Here is a 23,133-nt window from a genome sequence, read left to right on the forward strand (position 1 = left end):
CACGGAGACGACTTCGGACAGTGCTGGCTCTTCAGCTTTGAAACGGAGATGAGCACCGCCCCCTAGAGTCGGGAACGACTAGCAGATTATGTGCGAAGGGAATTGTTCCCTTTTGGCCTTCGAAACTTCTGCTGTTCTGCTGTGCCTGCATTTCTCCTCCCTTCTTCTCCTTCTTTCAGTCGGAGTGAATTATTTTCAGGTTCTCGGTTGGCAGTGGTGAGAAGCAGGATGCTTGCAGAATGCAGAGGCTCTAAATGGAAGTGTCCTGCTTAGCAGAGAGGCTCCTGCTGGGCGAAGTATAGAATTTCCCGGAGTTCTGATGAAGGGGAGTTTAATTTTGCTGGCTTGTTTCTTCCAATGGACTGGGGTGTTAACCGTTTCTTCCAGGGTTGCTCCTGGATCCATTTTTATCATTGTTTGAAACTGCTAGGAAACAACATCAAGTGAGATTTTTTTTTAAAGGGAGGAGGAAGAAAAAAGGATTGCCCATCACCGAACTGGGGAAAAAGGAGAGAGAAAAGGAGAGAGAGAGAAAAGAAGAGAAAGAAAAAAGGAGGGAGAAAGGAGCAAACCAGGTTTCAAAAGAGAATAGCCAACACTCCAAAAGATAGGGTTAAGATACAGAAGGATCTTGACCAACTTGAACATTGGGCACTATCTAACAAAATGAAATTCAAGGGTGGAAATAGGAAGGTTCTACATTTAGGCAAGGAAAACGAAGTGCACAGGTACAGTAGAGGTGGTACCTTGCTCAATAGTAGTAACTGGGAGAGGGATCTTGGAGTCCTAGTGGACAACCATTTAAATAGGAGCCAGCCATGTGCAGCAGCTGCTAAAAAAGCCAACACAATTCTAGGCTGCATCAACAGAGGGATAGAATCGAGATCAAGTGAAGGGTTGATGCCACTTTATAAGGCCTTGGTAAGGCCACACTTGGAATACGGCATCCAGTTTTGGTCACCATGATGTAAAAAAGATGTTACTACCGAACCAGTAGTAATGGCAGCTGGAACCCACCCCTGGCTCAGACAATCTATAAGCAAGCTATGACCCCTGACAACAGCCAGTAGAATGCATGTTCTTGCATAGGAACAGGAAGCTCAAGTTCAAAGCCCAAGAGAAGGTATAAAAAAAACCCACCCTCAACTCCATGTGGTCAGCTACCCAGAATCACACCAGTGGTGGGATTAATTTTTTTTACTATCGGTTCTATGGGTGTGACTTGGTGGGCATGGCATGGCTTAGTGGGCATGGCAGGGGGAAGGATATTGTAAAATCCCCATTCCCTCCCCACTCCAGGGGAAGGATACTGCAAAATCCCCATTTCCTCCTCACTCCAGGGGAAGGATATTGTAAAATCTCCATTCCTTCCCCACTCCAGGGAAGGAGACTGCAAAATTCCCATTCCCTCCCCACTCCAGGGGAAGGATGCTGCAAAATTCCCATTCCCTCCCGACTTCAGGGGAAAAATACTGCAAAATCCCCATTCCCTCCCACTCCAGGGGAAGGAGACTGTAAAATCCTCATTCCCTCCCCACTCCAGGGGAAGGATACTGTAAAATCCTCATTCCCTCCCCACTCTAGGGGAAGGATGCTGCAAAATCCCCATTCCCTCCCCATCAGCTTGGGAGGCAGAGAATAGATGGGGCGGGGCCAGTCAGAGGTGGTATTTGCCGGTTCTCCGAAGTACTCAAAATTTCTGCTACCGGTTCTCCAGAACTGGTCAGAACCTGCTGAATACCACCTCTGGTTTCTCAGGCCATCAAGATTGAGTTTCATCCCCCACGAATCTGTCCCCTCTACTTCTTTAATTTCTTTCCCAATCCCAATACGTAATTGTTGTGAATCCTCAGCTATAATTGCCTTTGATGTCGCCATTTATTGCAGAACATTTTGTTCACTGCGGTTTCATTTCTCTTGACCTTGTAAAACGCCAAGGACTCCTGTATCTATTGATAGTTTCTGCAGCCCCAAACACAGTGAGGGAGAGGCCTTGGTTTTCTGTTGTCTTTTTAAATTAGATTCTCTTCCATGGAATAATAAAACTATTTCCCCATCTCTATCTGCCAATTTCTTTTCATTCCTTCTTTCCTTCCTGCCCTCCGGCGCCGTGGAACCAATTATGACCAAATCTGGGCTCATTGGATTCATGTTCTGGTGAATTGAATGGTGGCAACTCTTGAACTTATCCGAGGAAAACTCACCGTGCTCAAAAGGGAGATAGATAACAATGGGAAAGGCGCATTATGCAAACAGAATGTCACCCACCGCATGGCAAACAAGAAACATTCTACAATTCTAATAATCTTTTGAAGGAGTCTGCTAGGGGGAAAAACACACACACACAAAACACACAAGCTGTGCACTGTTGCATTCCTTTATCACAATAGCAAATCGGTGACTCGCTCAACCAAAAGTTTCACTGCTCTGTTGCAAAGATTGTGGCCAATTTGGAGCCATTTTGGACAAATGTGAACAATTTGGTGCACATACAAACACACACAGAGACACACCAAAAAAGCAAGAAAGAAGGAGAAAGGAAGCAGGAGGGGAGGAAGGAAAGTAGGAAAGTAGGAAGGAAAAGGAAAGAAGGAAAGCAGGAAAAAGGAAGAAAGATGATAGATAGATAGATAGATAGATAGATAGAGAGAGAAGAGAGAAAGAAAGAGAGAGAGAGATAGGAAGGAAGGAGAAGGAAGGAAGCAAGCAGGAGGAGGGAGGGGGAGAGGAAGGAAGGGTGTATAAAGAAAGATAGATGATAGATAGATGTATAGATAGATAGATACTTAGATAGATAGATAGAGATAGGAGAAGGAAGGAAAGAAAGAAGCAGCAAGCAAGCAAGGGGAGGTGAGGAGGGAGGAGGAAGAATGTAGATAGATAGATAGATAGATAGATATATAGATAATAGATAGATAGATAGATAGATAGAGATAGGAGGAAGGAAAAGAAAGAAGGAAACAAGCAAGGAGGGGGGAGGGAGAGGAAGAAGGAGTAATAGATAGATAGATAGATGATAGATAGATAGATAGATAGATAGATAGATAGATAGATGATAGATAGATAGATATAGGAAGGAAGGAAAAGGAAGGAAGGAAGGAAGGAAGAAGGAGCAAGCAAGGAGGGAGGGGAGGAGGAATGAGGATTAGATAGATAGATGATAGATAGATATAGATTAGATAGATATATAGATAGATAGATAGATAGATAGATAGATATATATATAGGATGAAGGAAGGAAAAGAGGTAAAGAAGGGAGAGAGAGGAAAGATAGATAGTGTAGGTAGTAGGTGTATGTAGGTAGGTATGGAGGTAGTAGATAATAGATAGATAGATAGATAGATAGATATATAGATAGATAGATTAGATTAGATAGATAGATAGGGAGAGGAAGGAGGGAGAGAAAGAGTGAGAGGAAGAAATAATGATAGTCGAATAGGAAGAAAAAAGAAAGAAAAGAAAGGAAGGAAGAAGGAAAGAAGGAAGGAAGAAGGAATGAAGGAGGAAGGAAGGAAGGAAGGAAGGAAGGAGAAAGAACTTGCTAATCCATTCCTTAGGCCGTTAAGGGAAAATTGAGTCCCTGTTATTTCTCCCCCCAGATAAACCGAGTGAACATTTAAGTACCTGCTCAGCTTTTAATTCGGAAGATGATGCTTAGAAATGTTAAGCTTTCTCTTAGCATCTTTGTCCTGACTTCTTTTGCCCTTGTCCATTGCTAGGATTGGCTGTTTAAAAATTCCTCTCCATTCTCTGCAAACTCAGGGATGCCAACTTGGCTACCCACAGCTGGTTTGGAAGTCCAGCTCGCCTTCTGTTTGAATGCTGATGTTCGCTCTGCCTGCAGAAGCAGAACCGTTGTACACTTCAGTGGTCGCAGAAATAGAATTTGTGACTCAACACTCAGCAAAGGAATACTATTGTGGTGCACCCACCATGAATTGTGCTCCCTTGTCTTTGCTTGACCTCCCTTGGTCTCAGCAGATGATCTTAGCGGAGATTCCATCTGTCTTCGGTTTCAGTGCTTGGGGAAATGGACATCTAAAGAGAATATTGTCCACAATCAGCTGAGTTCAAAGAACATACCAGAAGTTAGAAAGATTGCGGCACACCGTACTATAACAATCCACCATTGATTGCTGTTAGTTGCGAAGTTGTGTCCAATCCATCGCGACCCCATGGACCACATTCCTCCAGGCCTTCCTGTCCTCTCCCATCCTCTGGTAGATAGGAAGTCCATTTAAGCTCCAGTGACTCCATCCAGCCACCTCCTTCTCTGCTGTCCCCATCTTCTTTTGCCCTCCATCCTTCCCAGCATGAGGCTCTTCTCCAGGGAGTCCTTCCTTCTCATTTGGTGGCCAAGTATTTGAGTTCCTCTTCAAGATCTGGCCTTCTAAAGAGCAGTAAGGGTTGATCTCCTCTAGGACTGACCGATTGGATGGCCTTGCAGTCCAAGGGACTCGCAGAAATCTTCTCCAGCACCAGAATTCAAAGGCCTCCATTCTTTGGCGCTCAGCCTTCTTTATGGTCCAACCTTCACAGCCATCCATTGCAACTGGGAAAACCATCGCCTTGACTAGACACACTTGTGTTGGCAGGGTGATGTCTCTGGTTTTTAGGATGCCGTCTAGATTTCACCATTAACGTAATGTATTTGCATGAACTCATCCATGGTAAGGATCAAAGTATCTAAACCAACATTTCTCTCACTGAACAACTTTGAGATGCTCAGATTTCAATCCTCAGAATTCCAAGCAATGTCCGTGCTGGATGGGGAATTCTGAGAAATGAAATTCACACTTTTAAGTTTGCCAGGTTGGGAAAGAATGAGTCTAAATCAATCAGCATCAAATCCTTCTCTGCTCGTCAAATCATTCTGATGATAAAAAAGCAAGAGGTTACATGGGCCACACCGAATTGCATTTTTTTAAAGTGCCATTTAAATTGTGCAAGCCGCACATTTAAAAAAAAGGCTGTGAGTTAGAACTTTAAATAAAAAATACGAAGAATGTTTTTAAATTTAATATCTGAATATTCAACTCCCAGGCCTTATGCAAAAATACAATACAATAGCAGAGTTGGAAGGGACCTTGGAGGTCTTCTAGTCCAACCCCCTGCTTAGGCACAAAACCCTATACCGTTTCAGACAAATGGCTATGTGACATCTTCTTAAAGAGTTCCAGTGTTGGGGCATTCACAACTTCTGGAGGCAACTTCTGTTCCACTGATTCATTGTTCTGGCTGTCAGGACAATTGAGAACACCCCATTGGATGAAAACATAATTAGGAAAATATTGGACTGTGCAGAGATGGATAGATTGACATTAAAAATAAAAGATAAAGGAGATACAGAGTATTATTCAACATGGAATAGGTTCTATCAGTTGTTAGATATGAGAGGTAGAAGTTAGAAGAAGAAAGCTTATTGTTATGTATATGTAAGATGAACGTTATGTATGACTATAAGCATACTAGTATAATCAATATGTTAATGCAACTATAATTATTGCTATAATTGCTATGTATATTATTAATTATTATTACTACTTGCTTTTTTGGTAAAATGAAGTGCCTGGACAATACACTGTTTTCAGTGTGTTTGTGTTTGTGTGTTCCGGCATAAATCTGGATTGCTTTGAGCAATTTCGACCAAACTTGGCACACTGATGACTTAATCTCTGGAAACAAATACTGTGGGGGGTAAGACACCCCTAAAACCCCTCGGTGTGTGTGCTCTGTTAAGATACAGCCTGTTGTGCCTTAAAATGGCTTCTATTGTACAGTGCAGTGGAGTTGCCATGGTAGCAGCTTCAGAATACTCCACAAGGGGGCTCTCTCTGTTAAGGAGGAAAATCCAACATTAGAAATTACATTTGGTCTGGACATTTCCCCCCTATAAATAAATACCTGGGCAACGCCAGGTTATCAGCTAGTACAGCGGTCAGCAAACTTAAACACTCAAAGAGCCACAAAGGTCCTAATCGGAAGCCCCCCATTCAATTCTGGAGCCGACCGGAAGTCTGGTTCCCCCACCAGAGAGTCTTCTCCTAGCACAGCATCCTCTACCTGTCCTAATTGAACGTCCTATCAATTGTGGAGCCTACCGGCAAAAGGGAGCCGAGCCACAGCAGAGAGATGAAAGAGCCACATGTGGCTCCAGAGCTGCAAATTGCTGACCCTTGCTTTAGAGTCACCTCCTAGCACGGCGTCCTTTTTCCTCTGCTGACTGGAAGTCCAGTCCTCCCACCATAGAGTCTTCTCCTAGCGCGGCGTCCTCTACCTGTCCTAATCAAAAGCCCTATCAATTATGGAGCCAACTGGCAAACGGGAGCCACATCAGATGTATGAAGGGCCACATGCGGCTCCAAAGCCACATATATATATAAAGAGTTTGCAAGTTAGAACCAGGACCCTGGACAGCTCCCCATCATTCTAACATAAGGAAGTTCAACTCTGAAATGCCAACAATCTTCGAGGTGAGAATGAAATGTAGACCTGGCACCCAGTTGCACCTTCCTCCAGAAGAAACCCACGGATGCCTAGCAAAACCTGAGCGCCCACACGGGCGCAAACCGGCATCAGTGCCTGCCGGAACTGTACAGTGTGGATTCCAGGCAGACGAGCTGTATTCGAGGATTGGTTTGGCAAAGGTTTTGTACGCTCCAGTTTGCAGTACAATGTTACGGGAGAAGAAGCTACGCAGGATTAGGTTAACAGCTCTTCATGCCTTTTTGGCAATGCTGTTACAGGGAGCGCCGGCACTTTCCTGCATTGCTTTGTGGGATGGTTAAAGAGGAAAGATGGAGACCGTGGGAAAGGTATGGAAGGAGCGATTGATTGAGAGAAGGGTGAAATGAAAACCGCAGATGAGATACTGCAAAAGATGGGGAGGCACGAGAACGAGAATGTGTGTGTGTTTTTTTTTTACAGAAAGATGCCTTTGTGATGAGGACTGTTCTTCCTTCCACAATTTTTGCTGCAATTCTTGGCCTTTATCTGAGGATCTCCAGAGGGACCCAAAAAAGAAAAATTCCTGAACCCGCCTGATCTCCCCCCACCACCACTTCTGTTGCTCTGCTAATGTGCCCCAATAAACAATGCCTTTAAAAATTCTTTACGGAGTCCACCTGCCCTTGTGGAATAAATCAGTCAGTCTAAATTACATTCCACAAGGCTTGGGAACATGGTGCTACATTCCTGGCCTTTGGAGCTGTTCAAAGAGATGAGAAAGCGGTGATTTCTAAAGACAACTTCCTGACCTCATCTTAATGTCACTCAGTAGATGCAGTCTTTACTCCGATATTCGGAACAGCCGCAAGGAAAGCATCACTGGAAAAAGAAGGCCCAGCTTTCTCAAGAAACTCCTTACTAGGCTAAAAACTCAATATTTATTTTATTTTATCTCAATGCAGGACAAAAAGCAACGGATGGAAACTAATCAAGGAGAGAAGCAACTTAGAACTAAGGAGAAATTTCCTGACAGTGAGGACAATTAATCATTGGAACGACCTGCCTCCAGAAGTTGTGAATGCTCCAACACTGGAAGTTTTTAAGAAGATGTTTGATAACCATTTGTCTGTAGTGGTGTAGGGATTCCTGCCTATGCAGGACTAGAAGACTTCCAAGGTCCCTTCCAAGTATTCTATTCTATTCTATTCTATTCTATTCTATTCTCTATTCCATTCCATTCCATTCCATTCCATTCCATTCCTTTCCTTATTCTATTCTATTCTATTCATTCTATTCATTATTCTATTCTATTCCATTCCATTCCATTCCTTTCCTTATTCTATTCTATTCCATTCCATTCCTTTCCTATTCTATTCATATTCTATTCTATTCTATCTATTCTTTCTATTCCATTCCATTCCATTCCATTCCATTCTATTCTATTCTATTCTTCCTGGTTATGGCATAACCATTTTTCAAATTTCAATTGATACAAATGGTAAACAAAGCGGTGGGAACGCAATCAGTATGTCCTGGTTTGTTTAAACACTGTTTATTGCCCAGACTATAATTAACTGGGCTGACAAGACTGCACTGAGCCCAAATCAAACCAAGCATTTCCACGCTGGAGGTTGGATAAGCTCAGGAAGATAGAAACAGATTTACGGAATTTTTTCTTGCCAGATAATAAATTGTAATGCTTCTAGGTTTCTTGTGCGCGTGGAGGTGAGATATATGTTGAGTGGTTCAACAGATGCAATATTTATTTATTTGTATGTGGAAGTGTGTTGAATTAATAATAAAGTTCTTGTACTAAGCCACATGATGGCTTAAGCATGCTGCGTGGACTACGGTTTTAAATCTTTTGAGGTGTAAATACAGACCTATTCTTAAATTGATCAAAGAGTTCATTTTTTCACCTACAAATTAGAAACAACAATAATGGAAAGGTTCCCCTTGCATATATGTACTAGTTGTTCCCGACTCTAGGGGGCAGTGCTCATCTCCATTTCAAAACCAAAGAGCCAGCACTGTCTGAAGAGGTCTCCGTGTTCATGTGGCTGGCACAACTAAACATCAAAGGTGCACAGAATGCTGTTTCCTTCCCACCAAAGGTGATCCCTATTTTTCTACTTGCATTTTTTACGGGCTTTCGAACTGCTAGGTTGGCAGAAGCTGGGACAAGTTGCGGGAGCTCCCTCTGTTTTGCAGCACTAGGGATTTGAACCGCCGAACTGCCGACCTTTCTGATCGACAAGCTCAGTGTCTTAGCCACTGAGCCACCCTACTAGAAACAACAATGCCAAAACTTTAAATGACCCCCATCTCTTTTATATATAAAAAAACAATAATACGCGATGAATTCATGGTAAAAGACCAACTTCTTGGTGATTAGATTTAGGAGTAACCCGAGAAATTTCAAGAAGAACATTGGAAGAGAAACTGGAGTCTATTTCAGTAATGATTTAACTGAAAATTAAATTAGGAGCAGTGCTTTGGCCCCTGAGGAACAGTAATTTTGCTTTTAATGGCAACTCATTTTTTCAGGATATGGAAATACTTGCAAACTTTAGTTAAACATTGGCCTCTCTAGTTATTATTTGCTGGCACGCCAAGTAACGCATTCTGTCTTTCCTTCCATCTAATCTGCTACAAAATCAACTTTGATTTTATGCATCATCAAAACCCTGTCCATTTAATATCACACTCTGGCAAAGTGTGTATAGTTTAGTGAAAAAATGGGCTGGGGAGGGTGATATGATAGCAGTGTTCCAATATTTAAGGGGATGCCACAAAAGTGCTAACAGAAATGTGTAAAGTCAAGGCTGTGGTTTTCCCAGTTGCAATGGATGGCTGTGATGTTTGGACCACAAGGAAGGCTGAGTGCCAAAGAATGGAGGCCTTTGGACTCTGGTGCTGAAGAAGATTCCTGCATTGAGTCCCTTGGACTGCAAGGCCATCCAACCGGTCAGTCCTAGAGGAGATCAACCCTGACTGCTCTTTAGAAGCCAGAACTTGAAGATGGAACTCAAAGACTTTGGCCACCTGATGAGAAGGAAGAAGGACTCCCTGGAGAAGAGCCTCATGCTGGGAACGATGGAGGGCAAAAGAAGAATGGGACGATGGAGAATGAGGAGGCTGGATGGAATCACCGAAGCAGTCGGCGTGAAAAGGGGCGGGGGAAACTATGTACAAGATGAGCCGAGGTGGCGCAGTGGTTAAATGCAGCACTGCAGGATACTTCAGCTGACTGCAGTTCTGCAGTTCGGCTGTTCAAATCTCATGGCTCAGGGTTGACTCAGCCTTCCATCCTTCCGAGGTGGGTAAAATGAGGACCTGGATTGTTGTTGGGGGCAATATGCTGACTCTGTAAACCACTTAGAGAGGGCCTATGAAGCAGTATATAAGTCTAACTGCTATAAGATGATGGGTATTTTTTCTCTCTCCTGTTCCTGAGATATGCAAACTTTAATTGCTAGGATCCCTGCCTTATTCTACTTAGGATTTAATAGTCTTTAATGAGGTCAGCCCGTATCCAAATCTTGTTGGCAACCTAATGTTGAAAACAGAGTGTTTTGAATCACTCAAGACCTTTCTTCCTTGCTGAAAAATGCGTAGAACATTTCATTTGGCTGAATTTAGTTGTTGGCTGCGAATAAATCTTCAGGAATTGGAGACAGCTAGGCAAGATCATCAGTTATTGTAATATATTTCTTTGCAAAGCACCTTAAACCCCCACCCCCCCCCTCCATCTTAATTCGAATGGAAACGCAAGAACCTGGAAAGCACTCACTTGCTTTTCTCCGGGGTTCAAGTATTTCATTCCATGCGCTTGCTATTACCGTGCGGAAAACAGCTTTGGCAATTCTAAATTATTAGAACCAATCTGCAAAGAATGAGACAACAGCTGTGCTGCAATTTTTAAAGGATAAATTTTCCTGGCAGGTTGGGAACAGCAAGGGAAAAAAAACATCCCGAACAAATTTGATGATGGGAATATTGAGTAGAGGGTACGGATCATACCAGAACGATTCCAGAGCTCTGGGTGAAAATATACGCCATCCTGCAGGCCCTTTCCACAAGAGATGTGTTAGGTAACTCCCCGTTGGGAGAGCAAGTATGTTGTGAGAGTGTTGTTGGAGAACACACAAACCAGCATACAGAGACACTGCAGTTTAAATAGGCTTTTACTTTCGTGGAAATAGAGGTATCAGAGTCCATCAAACAGTCCAAGTCATACACGCATAAGACAGTCAGTCATCAACGTCTTTCAGTTAAGGGATAATCCAAATAACATAGTCCATAATCATACAAACAGTTTGGTACTCAAAGTTTGCTAGCAGTTGCAAAACTTACAATAGGTCATGGCACTTTCTAACAGCCAGCTTCCAAAACACTCAGATCAGATCAGCCCAGCATCTAACAAACAGAGAGCTAACAGTCATTCTGGCTCCCTCTTATGGCCGATTGAAGAAACAGCAACCAATCACATTTTACAGTATAATTTAAAGAAACAATTACAGCATTGTTACATGATTTATATATTGCCAACCCAACTGTTAGATTATATTCCTAACAAGATGCACTAACATCAGAGCAACTGCTTCCTCCTTAAATTACCCACTTCTTGTATTGCTTCTCCTGGTGAGACAACTGATCTCACCCCAAAAGTCTTGTTAGATACATCTCAGGAAACATGGACGGATAATCAATTAAGGTTTCTTCTCTGCCAGACAAAACCAGATAGGGCTCAATTTCCTCTTATTTTTCTCCTGGTGTTAAGTTGAAAAAAAAGGGGGGGGAGGTATTTTGCAGGGCTGTAAACATGGAGTATGTGTAAACAGCTTCACCTTCATGGATTTCAGAAAGGAAGGAAGGAGTGGTTAAAAAGGAAAGGAGGAAAGGAATGAAGAAAGGAATGGTTGAAGTAGGAAGGAAGGGTTAAAAAGGAAGGAGTGGTTTAAAAAGGAAAGAAGGAAGAAAGGATTGAAGAAAGGCGAGTTTGAAGTAGGAAGGAAGGAGCAGGTGAAAAAAGGAAGGAAGGAAAGAAAGAAGAAGTTGAAAAAGGAAAGGAGGAAGTGAAGGAAGGAGATGTTGAAAAAAGGAAGGAAGGAGTGCTTGAAAAAGGAAGGAAATAAGGAAGGAAAAGAGAAGTTGAAAAAGAAAGGAAGGAAGGAAGGAAGGATGGTTAAAAAGGAAAGGAGGAAGAAAGGAATGAAGAAAGGAGAGTTTGAAGTAGGAAGGAAGGAGCGGGTGAAAAAAAGAAGGAAGGAAGGAAGGAAAGAAAAGGAGAAGTTGAAAAAGGAAAGGAGGAAGGATGGAAGGAAGGAGATCTTGAAAAAAGGAAAGAAGGAGTGCTTGAAAAAAGAAAGGAAGGAGAAGTTGAAAAAAGAAAGGAGGAAGGATGGAAGGAAGGAGATGTTGAAAAAAGGGAAGGAAGGAGTGCTTGAAAAAGGAAGGAAAAAGGAACGAAGGAAAGTTGAAAAAGGAAAGAAAAGGAGGTTGAAAAAAGGAAGGAAGGATGCTTGAAAAAAGGAAGAAAGGTTGAAAAAGGAAGGAAGGAAAGATTGAAAAAGAAAGGAAGGAGAGGTCAAAAAAAGAAGGAAGAAGGAGAAAAGGAAAGCAAGCTCATGATTGTCTATGGAGATTCTCAGTCACTACCGGTTCTCCAAACTACTCAAAATTTCCACTACCAGTTTCCAGAACCTGTCACAACCTGCTGGATTTCACCCCTGGCCAAGCATAACACCTTCTTCTGTCAAAATAAACTAAGAAAATTAGGAGAGGGCAGAAGGCAAGAAAATTGGTGGAGTCAAATTCAAAAGCTTGAGGCTGAGCTTGCCGTGGACTTTACAATAATGATTAGCGAAGAAAAATGATCAGTTGGAGGATGGGGCAGTTGCTTGTCTTGTCCTCTGGCTACTCCAAGTCGGATCTCCAACGGGTTGAGCCCATCTGAGTGACCAGAGTGACATGGAGAAGGCGACAGCTCAGCAAGGGACCTTCTCATTCACGGCGGTGCCTCTCTGCTCTCTGACCACCCCAATTAAATCCCGATTCTGACAGCAAGGAGATCATCTCCTCGCTTTTTTTTTATCGCCACTTAATGAAAGAGTGTGAGGGAAAGGTGTTAGCAGAAGTCCCCTGAGGCCACAGAGGGAGTGGGAGAAAAATTGCCCCTTCCAGGATGGTCCTGGCAGAAGATCAGGCCCTGCTACGCTGGTGGGAAGAATGGACAAGCAGGCTTTAATTACTTATAATTGAGTAACACACACCGTGTAAGAATACTGAGACACGTAGAGGAGAATCAGGAGACTGAGATATTTTTAAAAAGTGAAACACATTTTATTTAGACCATGAGCTAATTTGAAATTGTTTGTCAAAATCAGTGTGTTGAGAAGGAAGGAAGGAAGGAAGGAAGGAAGGAGGATGGCAGAGAGAAAGGGAGGAAGAAGAGGGAGAGAGAAAGTGAGAGAAGGAAGGGGAAGGTGAGAGAGAGAAAAAGAAAGAGAGAAAGAGAAAAGAAAGAAAAAGAGACAAAGGAAGGAGAAAGAAGCAAAAGGAAAAGGAAGAAAGAGAAAGAGAAGAGAGAGAAAAAAGAAAAAGAAGAAGGAAGAAAAAGAAAGAGAAAAAGGAACAAAGAAGCAAGAAAGGAAGGAAAGAAGGGAAGAAAGAAAGAAAGAAGGAGAAGAAAGAAAAGGAAAAAAAGTGAGCGGAAGGAAGGAAAAAGAATGGAATAAGAAAGGAGGAAAGAAAGAAAAGAAAAGGATGAGAAAGAAGCAAGAAAGGAAGGAAGAAGAAAGAAAGAGAAAGAGGAGAAAGAAAAAAGAAAGAGGAAGGGAAGAAGGAAGGAAGAAAAGGAGGGAAGGAAGAAGGAAAGAAAAGAAAGAAAGAAAGAAAGAAAGAAATGTAATGGTGATTTCTAGCAAGTTTTGTCCAACTATGTTTTTATGGCTATTATTACTGGCACATAATATTTTTTCTGATTTCTTTTCTTCCTTTCTCTCTCTCTCTCTCTCTCTCTCTCTCTCTCTCTCTCTCTCTCTGTGTGTGTGTGTGTGTGTGTGTGTGTGTCTCTCTTTATTAACAAAGGGTTGTATTTTGATTTCTCTGCCTGGCACTCTTTCATATCCTCTAGTGTTTGGGGAGGGTTTTCCGGCCCCAAAGGTGGGCTAAAATTATTGCAAATAAACAAATCCATAACATTACAGGCATATATGCACAATGCATCAAATTCTGGAACGACCGAAATCCCATACCTGTAAATCTCAACACTACATTTTATGACTCACTAATTTAATAATTAGGAGAACAATTAGATGAAATTACTTTTTCCAGTGTTTTGTTTTTTTTAAAAAACCCACTGATCGTTAATACCAGAACTGGGAATATGTGCTCCTCTTTGTTACCAAGGTGAAATAAATATACATTTTCGGGGTCATCAAGACAACTTACCTAGCTAAACTCCCCAAAGTCAAACTTTACACTAGAGGGGACGAGGAAAAGAATTGTCCGAAAGCTGAGTAATAGAATGTAAGATTTCCCTTGACGGTTGTACAGATCAGAAGAGGAAGTTGGGGCATGTTAAGAATTAATTCTTAATGTAGCTCTGATGTGGCTATGCAACATTATCCAACCAATTTTCTCCCAACTGTTCTTTGGGGGGGTAAATAAGAAACAAGCAACACTTCCACATTTCATTATGTTGAAGCTGTTAACATGCCACCCGTTCTGGTAAACTTACAATAATGTCATCTTTCCCCCCAGAATCATTTATGACATCCCAATATTTTTCCCCGCTTGTAAGATGAGAATTTAGAACACAGCTGGAAGGGACGTTGGAGGTCTTCTAATCCAGCCCCCTGCTGAAGCAGGAGACCCTGTACCATTTCAGACAAATGGTTGTCCAATCTCTTCTTAAAAACCTCCTGTGATGGAGCTCCCACAATTTCTGGTGGCAAGCTGTTCCACTGGTTAATTGTCCTCACTGTTAGGAAATTTCTCCTTAGTTCTAGATTGCTTCTTTCCTTGTTCCATCCATTGTTTCTTGTCCTGCCTTCTGATGCTTTGGAAAATTTCATTTCATTTTTTTTCCATTTTATTAAGATTTATAGGCCGCCCTTTTCTCTGAGGGGACTCAGGGCGGCTTACAATCACAGGGAAGGGGGTGCAATATCAAAAGACAAACAATGTGCGAACAAAAGAAAATAATAAAACACAACTTTCATTCAACAATCAACACTCGGGCGGGTAAATTGGAAACCTATCCCCAGGCCTGATGGGAGAGCCAGGTCTTGAGGGCTGCGCGGAGGGTCTGGATGGTGGTGAGGGTACGGATCTCGACGGGGAGGTCGTTCCACAGGGTCGGAGCTGCAACAGAAAAGGCTCTCCTCCGTGTAGATCAACCTCTTCCTCTTTGTGACATCTCTTGAGATTTCGGAAGACTGCTATCATGTCCTACCCCCCCCCCCAGTCCTTCTTTTCTCTAGACTAGCCAAACCCAAATCCTGCAGCCGTTCTTCCTATGTTTGAGTCTCCAGGCCTTTGATCATCTTGGTTGCTCTTCTCTGCGCTTTTCCCAAAGTCTCAACTCCCTTCTTGTAATATGGTGACCAGAATTGGTTGCAGGATTCCAGGGGTGGCCTTACTAGAGTTTTATAAAGCAGTACTAATACTTCACATGATTTTGATTCTGTGCCTCTGTTTATACAACCCAGGATTGTGTTCTGGCCCCCCTCCATCCGGTAATGAACACAGACACAGGCTTAGCTGTTTGCCACTCTTTATTCACAGCAATTATAATCCTGTTGGCTGAAAGCTCAGACATGACTCACTGGCAAGATGTTGGCAGCAACCCAGACTCCAACAGACATGGAAACACAAGGCAGACCAGACAAGGAGTTCTCCAGATTACTACGAACGGTTGTGTCCTGCAAAAGGACTCCTCCCAAAGTCTCTTCTTATATACTCTCTTGGGAGGGGCCAAGCCACAACCACCTGGGCTTGATTATCTCTTATGAGTCTGTCTCTGTAACTGCTGCCTCCGTTTCTCCACCCTTCGTTGCCTGGCGTCAGGGACAAACTCCCTTTGATCTTCCCCACTGCTCCAACCTCAGGCGCCTCCTGGTGGCCAACCAGCTCTCTGGTCCCTGCTCTGAGTCTGAAACCTGCACAGGGTCCTCCACAACTTCCATAGCAGACTCATAGGGGTCCTCGCTATCGGAGTCCATCGGCAGCTCCAACGGCTCCTGCTGGGCCACAACAAGATTGTATTACCTGTTTTGGCTGCTGCCACACACGGCTGGCTCATGTTTAAGTGACCATAACTAGGACTCTTAGGTCTCAACATCTTTTTTGTAGCATGGTGACCAACATTGTTTGCAGTATTTAATTTCATTTCATGTACTAAATTACAGCTATTGAAAATGATTTGGAAGTAGTACTTCTTTAACCTCAGGTTTCTCAGGTGGGAAGGAGGACAGATACCAAACTTTCTGCTAATTGGACAAAGAAGAAGGTGGATTTACGTAAGAGTTCAGGTCTCAGAATGCCTAGGAAATCGATCCCTCCTGACCTGCTGGATCTCAGAATAGGCACACCAGTCCCCATGATGTCAATTATCCTTGGTCAAAGATCTCAAGAGACCAATTTCTCCCTTCCCTGGTTCACACCTATCCGAACTAGGCGCTGCAACACAATACAAGGGACAATTAGTCAGACGGGTGGCAACTCAAGGAAATTGAATAGAACTACCTGGCAGGAATAGCCAACACTCCAGAAGAGAGGCTCAAGATACAGAAGGATCTGGACAACAGAGGGATAGAATCAAGATGACGTGAAGTGTTAATACCACTTTATAAGGCCTTGGTAAGGTCACACCTGGAATAAGGCATCCAGTTTTGGTCACCACGATGTAAAAAAGATGTGGAGACTCTAGAGAAAAGCAACAAAGATGATGAGGAGACTGGAGGCTAAAACATATGAAGAACGATTGCAGGAACTGGGTATGTCTAGTTTAATGAAAAGAAGGACTAGGGGAGACATGATATCAGTCTTCCAATATCTCAGGGGTTGCCACAAAGAAGAGGCAGTCAAGCTTTTCTCCAAAGAACCTGAGGGCAGGACAAGAAGCAATGGGTGGAAACTCATCAAGGAGAGGAGCAACTTAGAACTAAGGAGGAATTTCCTGACAGTGAGCATAATTAATCAGTGGAATAACTTGCTTCCAGAAGTTGTGAATGCTCCAACACTGGAAGGTTTGGGGAGTTGGGCTTATATTAAGAGCATCTTCAAAAATCATGCTAGGACTTATTTTCCATTTGGGTCTTATTTTTGGAGAAACTGGGTAGGAACCAGAAAGTAGAAGAGCGGAGCAGAAAGAAAAAAAAAAAGAACAGAGACGGGGCTTCCCAAACAAATTAAATTTTTGTCCTGGTGAAATTGTCCAGAAGACATGGTCCCATGTGTGGCTTCTCATCTCTGGGGGCCATCCAGGCTACATCTAAAGCCTATCAAGGTGCATATTATGGACGTGAAGAAAGAAGAGAACATCATTTGCTCGGATCAATGGATGGATGAAGACAAACACATCAATAGAGGGAAAAACTGCTGGGTGTTTTGGGGTTTCTGAGCTTAAACTTGTTGTGGTCCATTAGTCGACTACAGAGCTGGCAGAAGAGTCAGACAGTGAGGAGTTTGGGACAGTCCTGAAGTCTGGGGAGGGCGCTGCGTCGGAGGCAGAGAGGGGGCTAGGGCCATCTGGTAGTTATGTGCCGCCTCCGGAGCCTCCTGAGTCTGACATCAGCGAGGCAGAAGAACAGTGTGAGCCTGTTCCCAGTGTGTGTGTGCGCAGAGCTTCCAGAAGGCAAGAACAGTTAAGACAAAAGAGGCAACTCGGGAGTAAGGCTTGGAGATGATTGTCTCCTCCCATAAGACAAAAAAGAGGAGCAAACAGACATGAGCCCTTGCAGGAAGCAACTTTGTTCATTCTGGTTGGTTCAAGCTCTGAGAAATCCTGTTTGACTCTGTGCTACGTTTGGCCTTGCAAAACTAGTCAGCAATTAGATCTCAGGCAGCGTTTCAAGGGAGATAAAGGTGGGTTCTTATCAACCTTATCCCAAAAGACTTTGGCAGACTTCTGTCGGACTCTTTACAGACTGTTTGTGGATCATTATGGGCTGGGAATGAACACAATTCACAGCCATTTTAAATAAACAGAGGGTTTCTGGAACTAAGCGTGCAAGTTATGCTCTATCAGGAACTCTAGGTCAGAACAAAGCTGTGTATATCAAACAACATTGTTGGACTACAAATCTAGAAACACATTTTTTTAAATTAAAACATGCTATGCTTTCGAGGCTACCCGTCACTAAGCAACTTCCTGCTTTTTGGGTCATGGAGAAAAGATGGGATTATAAACAGAGGCAAGAAATATGATAGGCCCCCCGTTGTAAAAGTCTTCCAAAGACTAAGTAGGAGTATTTCCTAGTTCTTGGCTCTCTTACAGGGAAGTTAATCACCTTTTAATTGAGAAGAATGTGATCTGCTTCAACGAGCGAAGAATGCCAGCAGGAAGGATGTGGATTCACAGCAGTCTTCTGGAATCTGGGTTGACAGACTGGGTGTTCCAAAATATGAGCTATTTTGGGGGCGGGGGAAGGGAATCCCAATTTCCAGGATGCCAAAACCCAACAACATATCTAGCTTTCTTTCCAAAACTCAAGATCCTCCTTGTCATCCACAAACCTACTTTCCTTCCCTCTCTCCTTCCTTCCTTCCCTTTCTTTCCTCCTTCCCCAACTCCCTCCTTCCTCCCTCCTTTCCCCCTTCCTTCCCTTCCTTCTCTCCATCCCCTTTTCCTCCTATCTTTTCCTTCTCTCTCCTCCTCCCCTATTCCTCCTTCCTGCCTTCCCTCCCTTTTCCTCTTCCTTCCTTCCCTCCTTCTCTTTCTACCTCCCTCCCTCTTTTTTCCTCCCTCCCTCCTTCCTTCCTTCCCACCCTTCCTCCCTTCCTCCCCAACTCCCTTCCTCCTTCCTCCATTTTCCCTCCTTCCTTCCTTCCCTCCCCATTTCCTCCTTCCTTCCTTTTCCTTCCTTTTCCTTCCCTCCCTCCCCCTTTTCCTCCTTCCTTCCCTCCCTTCTTTTCCTCTTTCCTCCTTCCCTTCCCTCTTCCCTTTCTACTCCCTCCCTCTTTTCCTCCCTCCTTCCTTCCCTCCCCTTTCCTTCCTTCTTCCTTCCTTTTCCTTCCTTCCCTCCCTCCTCTCCCTCCCTTCTTCCTTTTCCTTCCCTCCCTCCCCTTTTCCTCCTTCCCTCCCTCCTTCTCTTTCTACCTCCCTCCCTCTTTTCCTCTTTCCTTCCTTCCCTCTTCCCTTTCTACTTCCCTCCCTCTTTTCCTCCCTCCTTACTTCCCTCCCTCCCTCCCCTTTCCTTCCTTCTTCCTTCTTCTTCTTTCCTCCTCCTTCCTCCTTCTCTTCTTCTGCCTTCTTCCCTCCCTTCCCTGAATCCTCTCTTAATATTCTCTGCAACTCTCTTGAATGTTTGTTTGCATCTGTGCTTGACGAAGCGCTTTTTCCTTCCCCAGAATGAGTGAATAAAATAATAAAATATTTAAAAGCTGGTTCTGGGCAGGAGCTCTTCTGCCTCCAAGGGAGCCTCCATTCTAATCAGCTCTTCTAATTTTTACCTCCTTTATTCCCCCTAGACTGTATTTGGAGAATTTTTGTCAGATAGCTCCACTTCACAAGGTACAGTTCACGCATGGTTAAAAACTCTCCAATTGTTTCCGGAGATAATCTCCCTGCAAAGGAAGATTTTGCCGTTTCTTCCTTCTCTCTTATGTGAATATAGCTTCGTATCTCCCACCGTGAAGCCTGCCCTTGCTTAGCATTAAACAATAGGAGGATTTATTTTTAAGAAGAAAGAAGAGAAGGGGAAGGAAAAGACGGTTTCTATCAACACACATTTTGGTTTAATCAAATCTGATCTCTCGTGAATCATTTAGAACTTGCCTTCTTCTCTCCCCCCCCCCACTGGAAGTGTGGAAGCCTCTCCCCAAAATAGTCATAAAAATATATATTTCAGACCCTTTGAACACCATGTGGAAATTTCCTCTCCATTCATAATTTAGAAAGTGGCAGCTGGTAGGTAGAGCAGAGGTGCCTGGTTGGCACCAGCCCTCAAACCTCTTGGCATCTGCTCATATCTAGGTCTGGACTGCAAAGGAAATGATCTGAAGATTTTAAGGCTCGTTTTCAGTACCAAAAAAAAGAAGAGTTAAGTTCTCAAAAAATAAAAATAGCAGACAGGATCGTTGGGAATCGAAGTGCCATCAAAGAGCAAAGAGGATGGCGGGTGATCTATCCCAGATCATCTCAAAGGAAAAGATAAGCTGGTTGAAAGACATCATAGCCACAAGCCTGAACTTTCCTACTGAATAAGGTAAAGGTTCCCCTTGCACATATGTGCTAGTCGTTCCCGACTCTAGGGGGCGCTGCTCATCTCCATTTCAAAGCCAAAGAGCCAGCGCTGTCCTAAGACGTCTCCGTGGTCATGTGGCCGGCATGACTCAACGCCAAAGGTTCATGGAGCGCTGTTCCCTTCCCATCAAAGGTGGTTCCTATTTTTCTACTTGCATTTTTAACATGCTTTCAAACTGCTAGGTTGGCAGAAGCTGGGACAAGTCACAGGAGCTCACTCCGTTATGTGGCGCTAGGTGTTAGAACCACCGAACTGCTGACCTTTCTGATCGACAAGCTCGTATATCCTTGATATTTGTACAAGCAGAATGATCCATCAAGGCAATAGTTACTAAGGCAGGGTGAAAGTGTGAAGAAGAGCAGCTAAGGTGATCAAATGCTCTGGAGACAAAAACGAATGAACAGTTGCAGGAATTGGGTATGGCCAGCCTAGAGAAAAGAAGGAGTAGTGGAGACATGAGAGTGGTCTTCCAGTATTTGACAGGCTGCCCCAAAGAAGAGGGGTGTCAGCTTATTCTCCAAAGTATCAGAAGGCAGGACAAGAAACTACTCAAGGAGAAATCCTTCTTTCCCTCCTTCCTTCCTTCCTTCCACCCTCCCATCCTTCTCTCTCCCATCCTTCTCTCCTTCCTTCCCTCTTTCTCTCCTTGCTTCTTTCCTTCTCCCATTCCTTCCTTCTTATATCTCACAGGTTGACCCAAAGAAGAGGGAGTCAAGCTCTTCTCCAAAGCACCTGAAGGCAGGACAAGAAGCAATGGGTGGAAACTAATCAAGGAGAAATCCTTCTTTCTCTCCTTCCTTCCTTCCACCCTCCCATCCTTCTCTCTCCCATCCTTCTCTCCTTCCTTCCCTCCTTGCTTGCTTCCTTCCTCTCTCCCTCCTCACCTTCCTTCCCACCTTCCTTCCTTCCTTCCAATATCTCAGAGGCTGCCCCAGGGAAGAGGGGGTCAGCTTTTTCTCCAAAGTATCAGAAGGCAGGACGAGAAGCAATGGAAGGAAACACATCAAGGAGGGAAGCAACCTGGAATTAAGGAGAAAGTTCCTAAAAGTGAGGACGATTAACCAGTGGAATGGCTTCCCTTCAGAAGTTGTGGGTCCTTCATCACTGGAGGTTTTTAAGAAGAGACTGGATAGCCACTTGTCTGAAATGATATAGGTTCTCCTGCTTGAGCAGGGGGCTAGACTAGAAGACCTCCAAGGTCCCTTCCTGCTCTATTCTATTCTACTCAAGAGAAACTACTCAAGGAGAGAGGCAACCTGGAATCAAGGAGAAACTTCCCAACAGTGAGGACAATCAACCCGTGGAATAGAAGTTGCCTTCAGATGTTGTGAATGCCCCAACACTGGAAGTGTTTAAGAAGATGTTGGATAGCCGTTTGTCTGGAACGGTATAGGGTTTCCTGCCTAGGCAGAGGGTTGGACTAGAAGACCTCCAAGGTCCCTTTCTGCTCTATCCTGATTGATTGTTGCACTGTACACATCTGGAGAACCTTGACATGATGGCAAAGAGATACAGTTCGAGTAGGTGATTGGACCCACGATTTGTTGGACCCTAAAATGAAGCTCAGTCTTTTATATATATCTATATCATGTAATCATGGACCTGAAGGTAGATTTGGGAGATCTGGGATCTAAGCATTTGGGGGACCACTAGATGTCAGCAAAGCACTAGAGTTTTCTGGATCTCTTTGCTGCCGTTTAGAGGTGATATGGATTTTTTCAATCCAGATTTGGTAGTATGGGCTGGACGAGAAGTGCAATAATTCCTTGCTCAATTGCTTCAGAGCCTAGGCAGGCAACAATAAAGGGGACTTTACTTAGATATCTGCAATGAAGAACAACCCAGAATCTCTGTAGAAGAGGACTGTGAAAATATCTACAGACCCCTCACATCCTGGACACAAATTGTTTCAACTCCTACCCTCAAAATGATGCTACAGGACACTGCACAGCAGAGGTGGGTTCCTACCAGTTCGCACCTATTCGGTAGAACCAGTTCGTCAAATCTACCGAACCGGTTAGAAGAGGCTCCACCAGTGGACCTGGAAAGCAGGCCACACCTACAGAAGAGGTTCCAAAATTTTTTGAAACCCACCACTGGTGGGTGTGTAATGTCCTGCAGTTATCTATGCATTAATAATGATCTAGTAATATTTCCTTATACATTTTAGGGACCTTTCCTTACTTAATTGGTGTTTTCTTTCATACTTTTGGATTTCTAATTTCTGTTTCCGTTAGTTGGCAATTGCTAAAACCAATCCCACGTGAAAAAGTATTCAAAGCGAAAGAAAGGGTGTATGGAGGGTCGAAGAGGTACATTGGGTTTCTATTTTTGGGGGTATTGTTGACAAGAGGAATGGCTGTGTTTATTGTTTAATGTTATATGGCCCCGGTCATGCACAGTATATATGTGACTGTACGAAATGAAAATGGAAAAAATAAAAAACACATTTGCCAATTTAAAAAAAAGTATTCAAAGCCTTCTTGATTTTAATTGTCAATTTATTTGTTCCTGCACATTGTAATATTTATGCATTTACATATCTCTGTTTTTCCACTGTTGTGCAAACACAATTCCAGCAGCTGCTAACATGTGTAAAATTAAATATATATTATACTCCCTTTCAGATAGCCAACAAAATATTTCTGGTTTTAATTCCATATCTTGCTTTATGATTGCTTCTAACCACTAACTTCTGAATAGCTACTTGGACCGACCTAAGTACTAATTCATAATTTCATATCCGGTCACATGGGCGGCAAGCCACTCCCATCCGGTCACATGGGCACCAAGCTACTCCCATCCGGTCACATGGGTGGCAAGCCACTCCCACAAAGGAGGCCACACCCACTGCACCGTACCTACTTTCTGTGCGCTGTTGAGAGTGTTGTGATCGCCGTTGTAAAACACACCAAGTTGGGACAGTATAACAAATAGACACAAGGGCAGTTTTTTCCCGGAATGCCATTGCTCTGTTAAACAACTAATTCCCACAACACTGCCAAACTATTTACTAAGACTGTATTACTATTCTTCTTCTCATCCTTCCTAGTAGCTATCTCTCCCTACTTATGACTATAACCTCGTTGCTTGTATCTTTACAATTTATATTGTTTTTATTTGTTTCCTGGTATGATTTGATTGCTTACTAGTCCCCTATGACTATCACTAAGTGTTGCTCCTTTTTTATATACATTTTATGAATGTATTT

This window comes from Thamnophis elegans, chromosome 16, assembly GCF_009769535.1.
Source record: "Thamnophis elegans isolate rThaEle1 chromosome 16, rThaEle1.pri, whole genome shotgun sequence".
NCBI classification, from domain to species: Eukaryota; Metazoa; Chordata; class Lepidosauria; order Squamata; family Colubridae; genus Thamnophis; species Thamnophis elegans.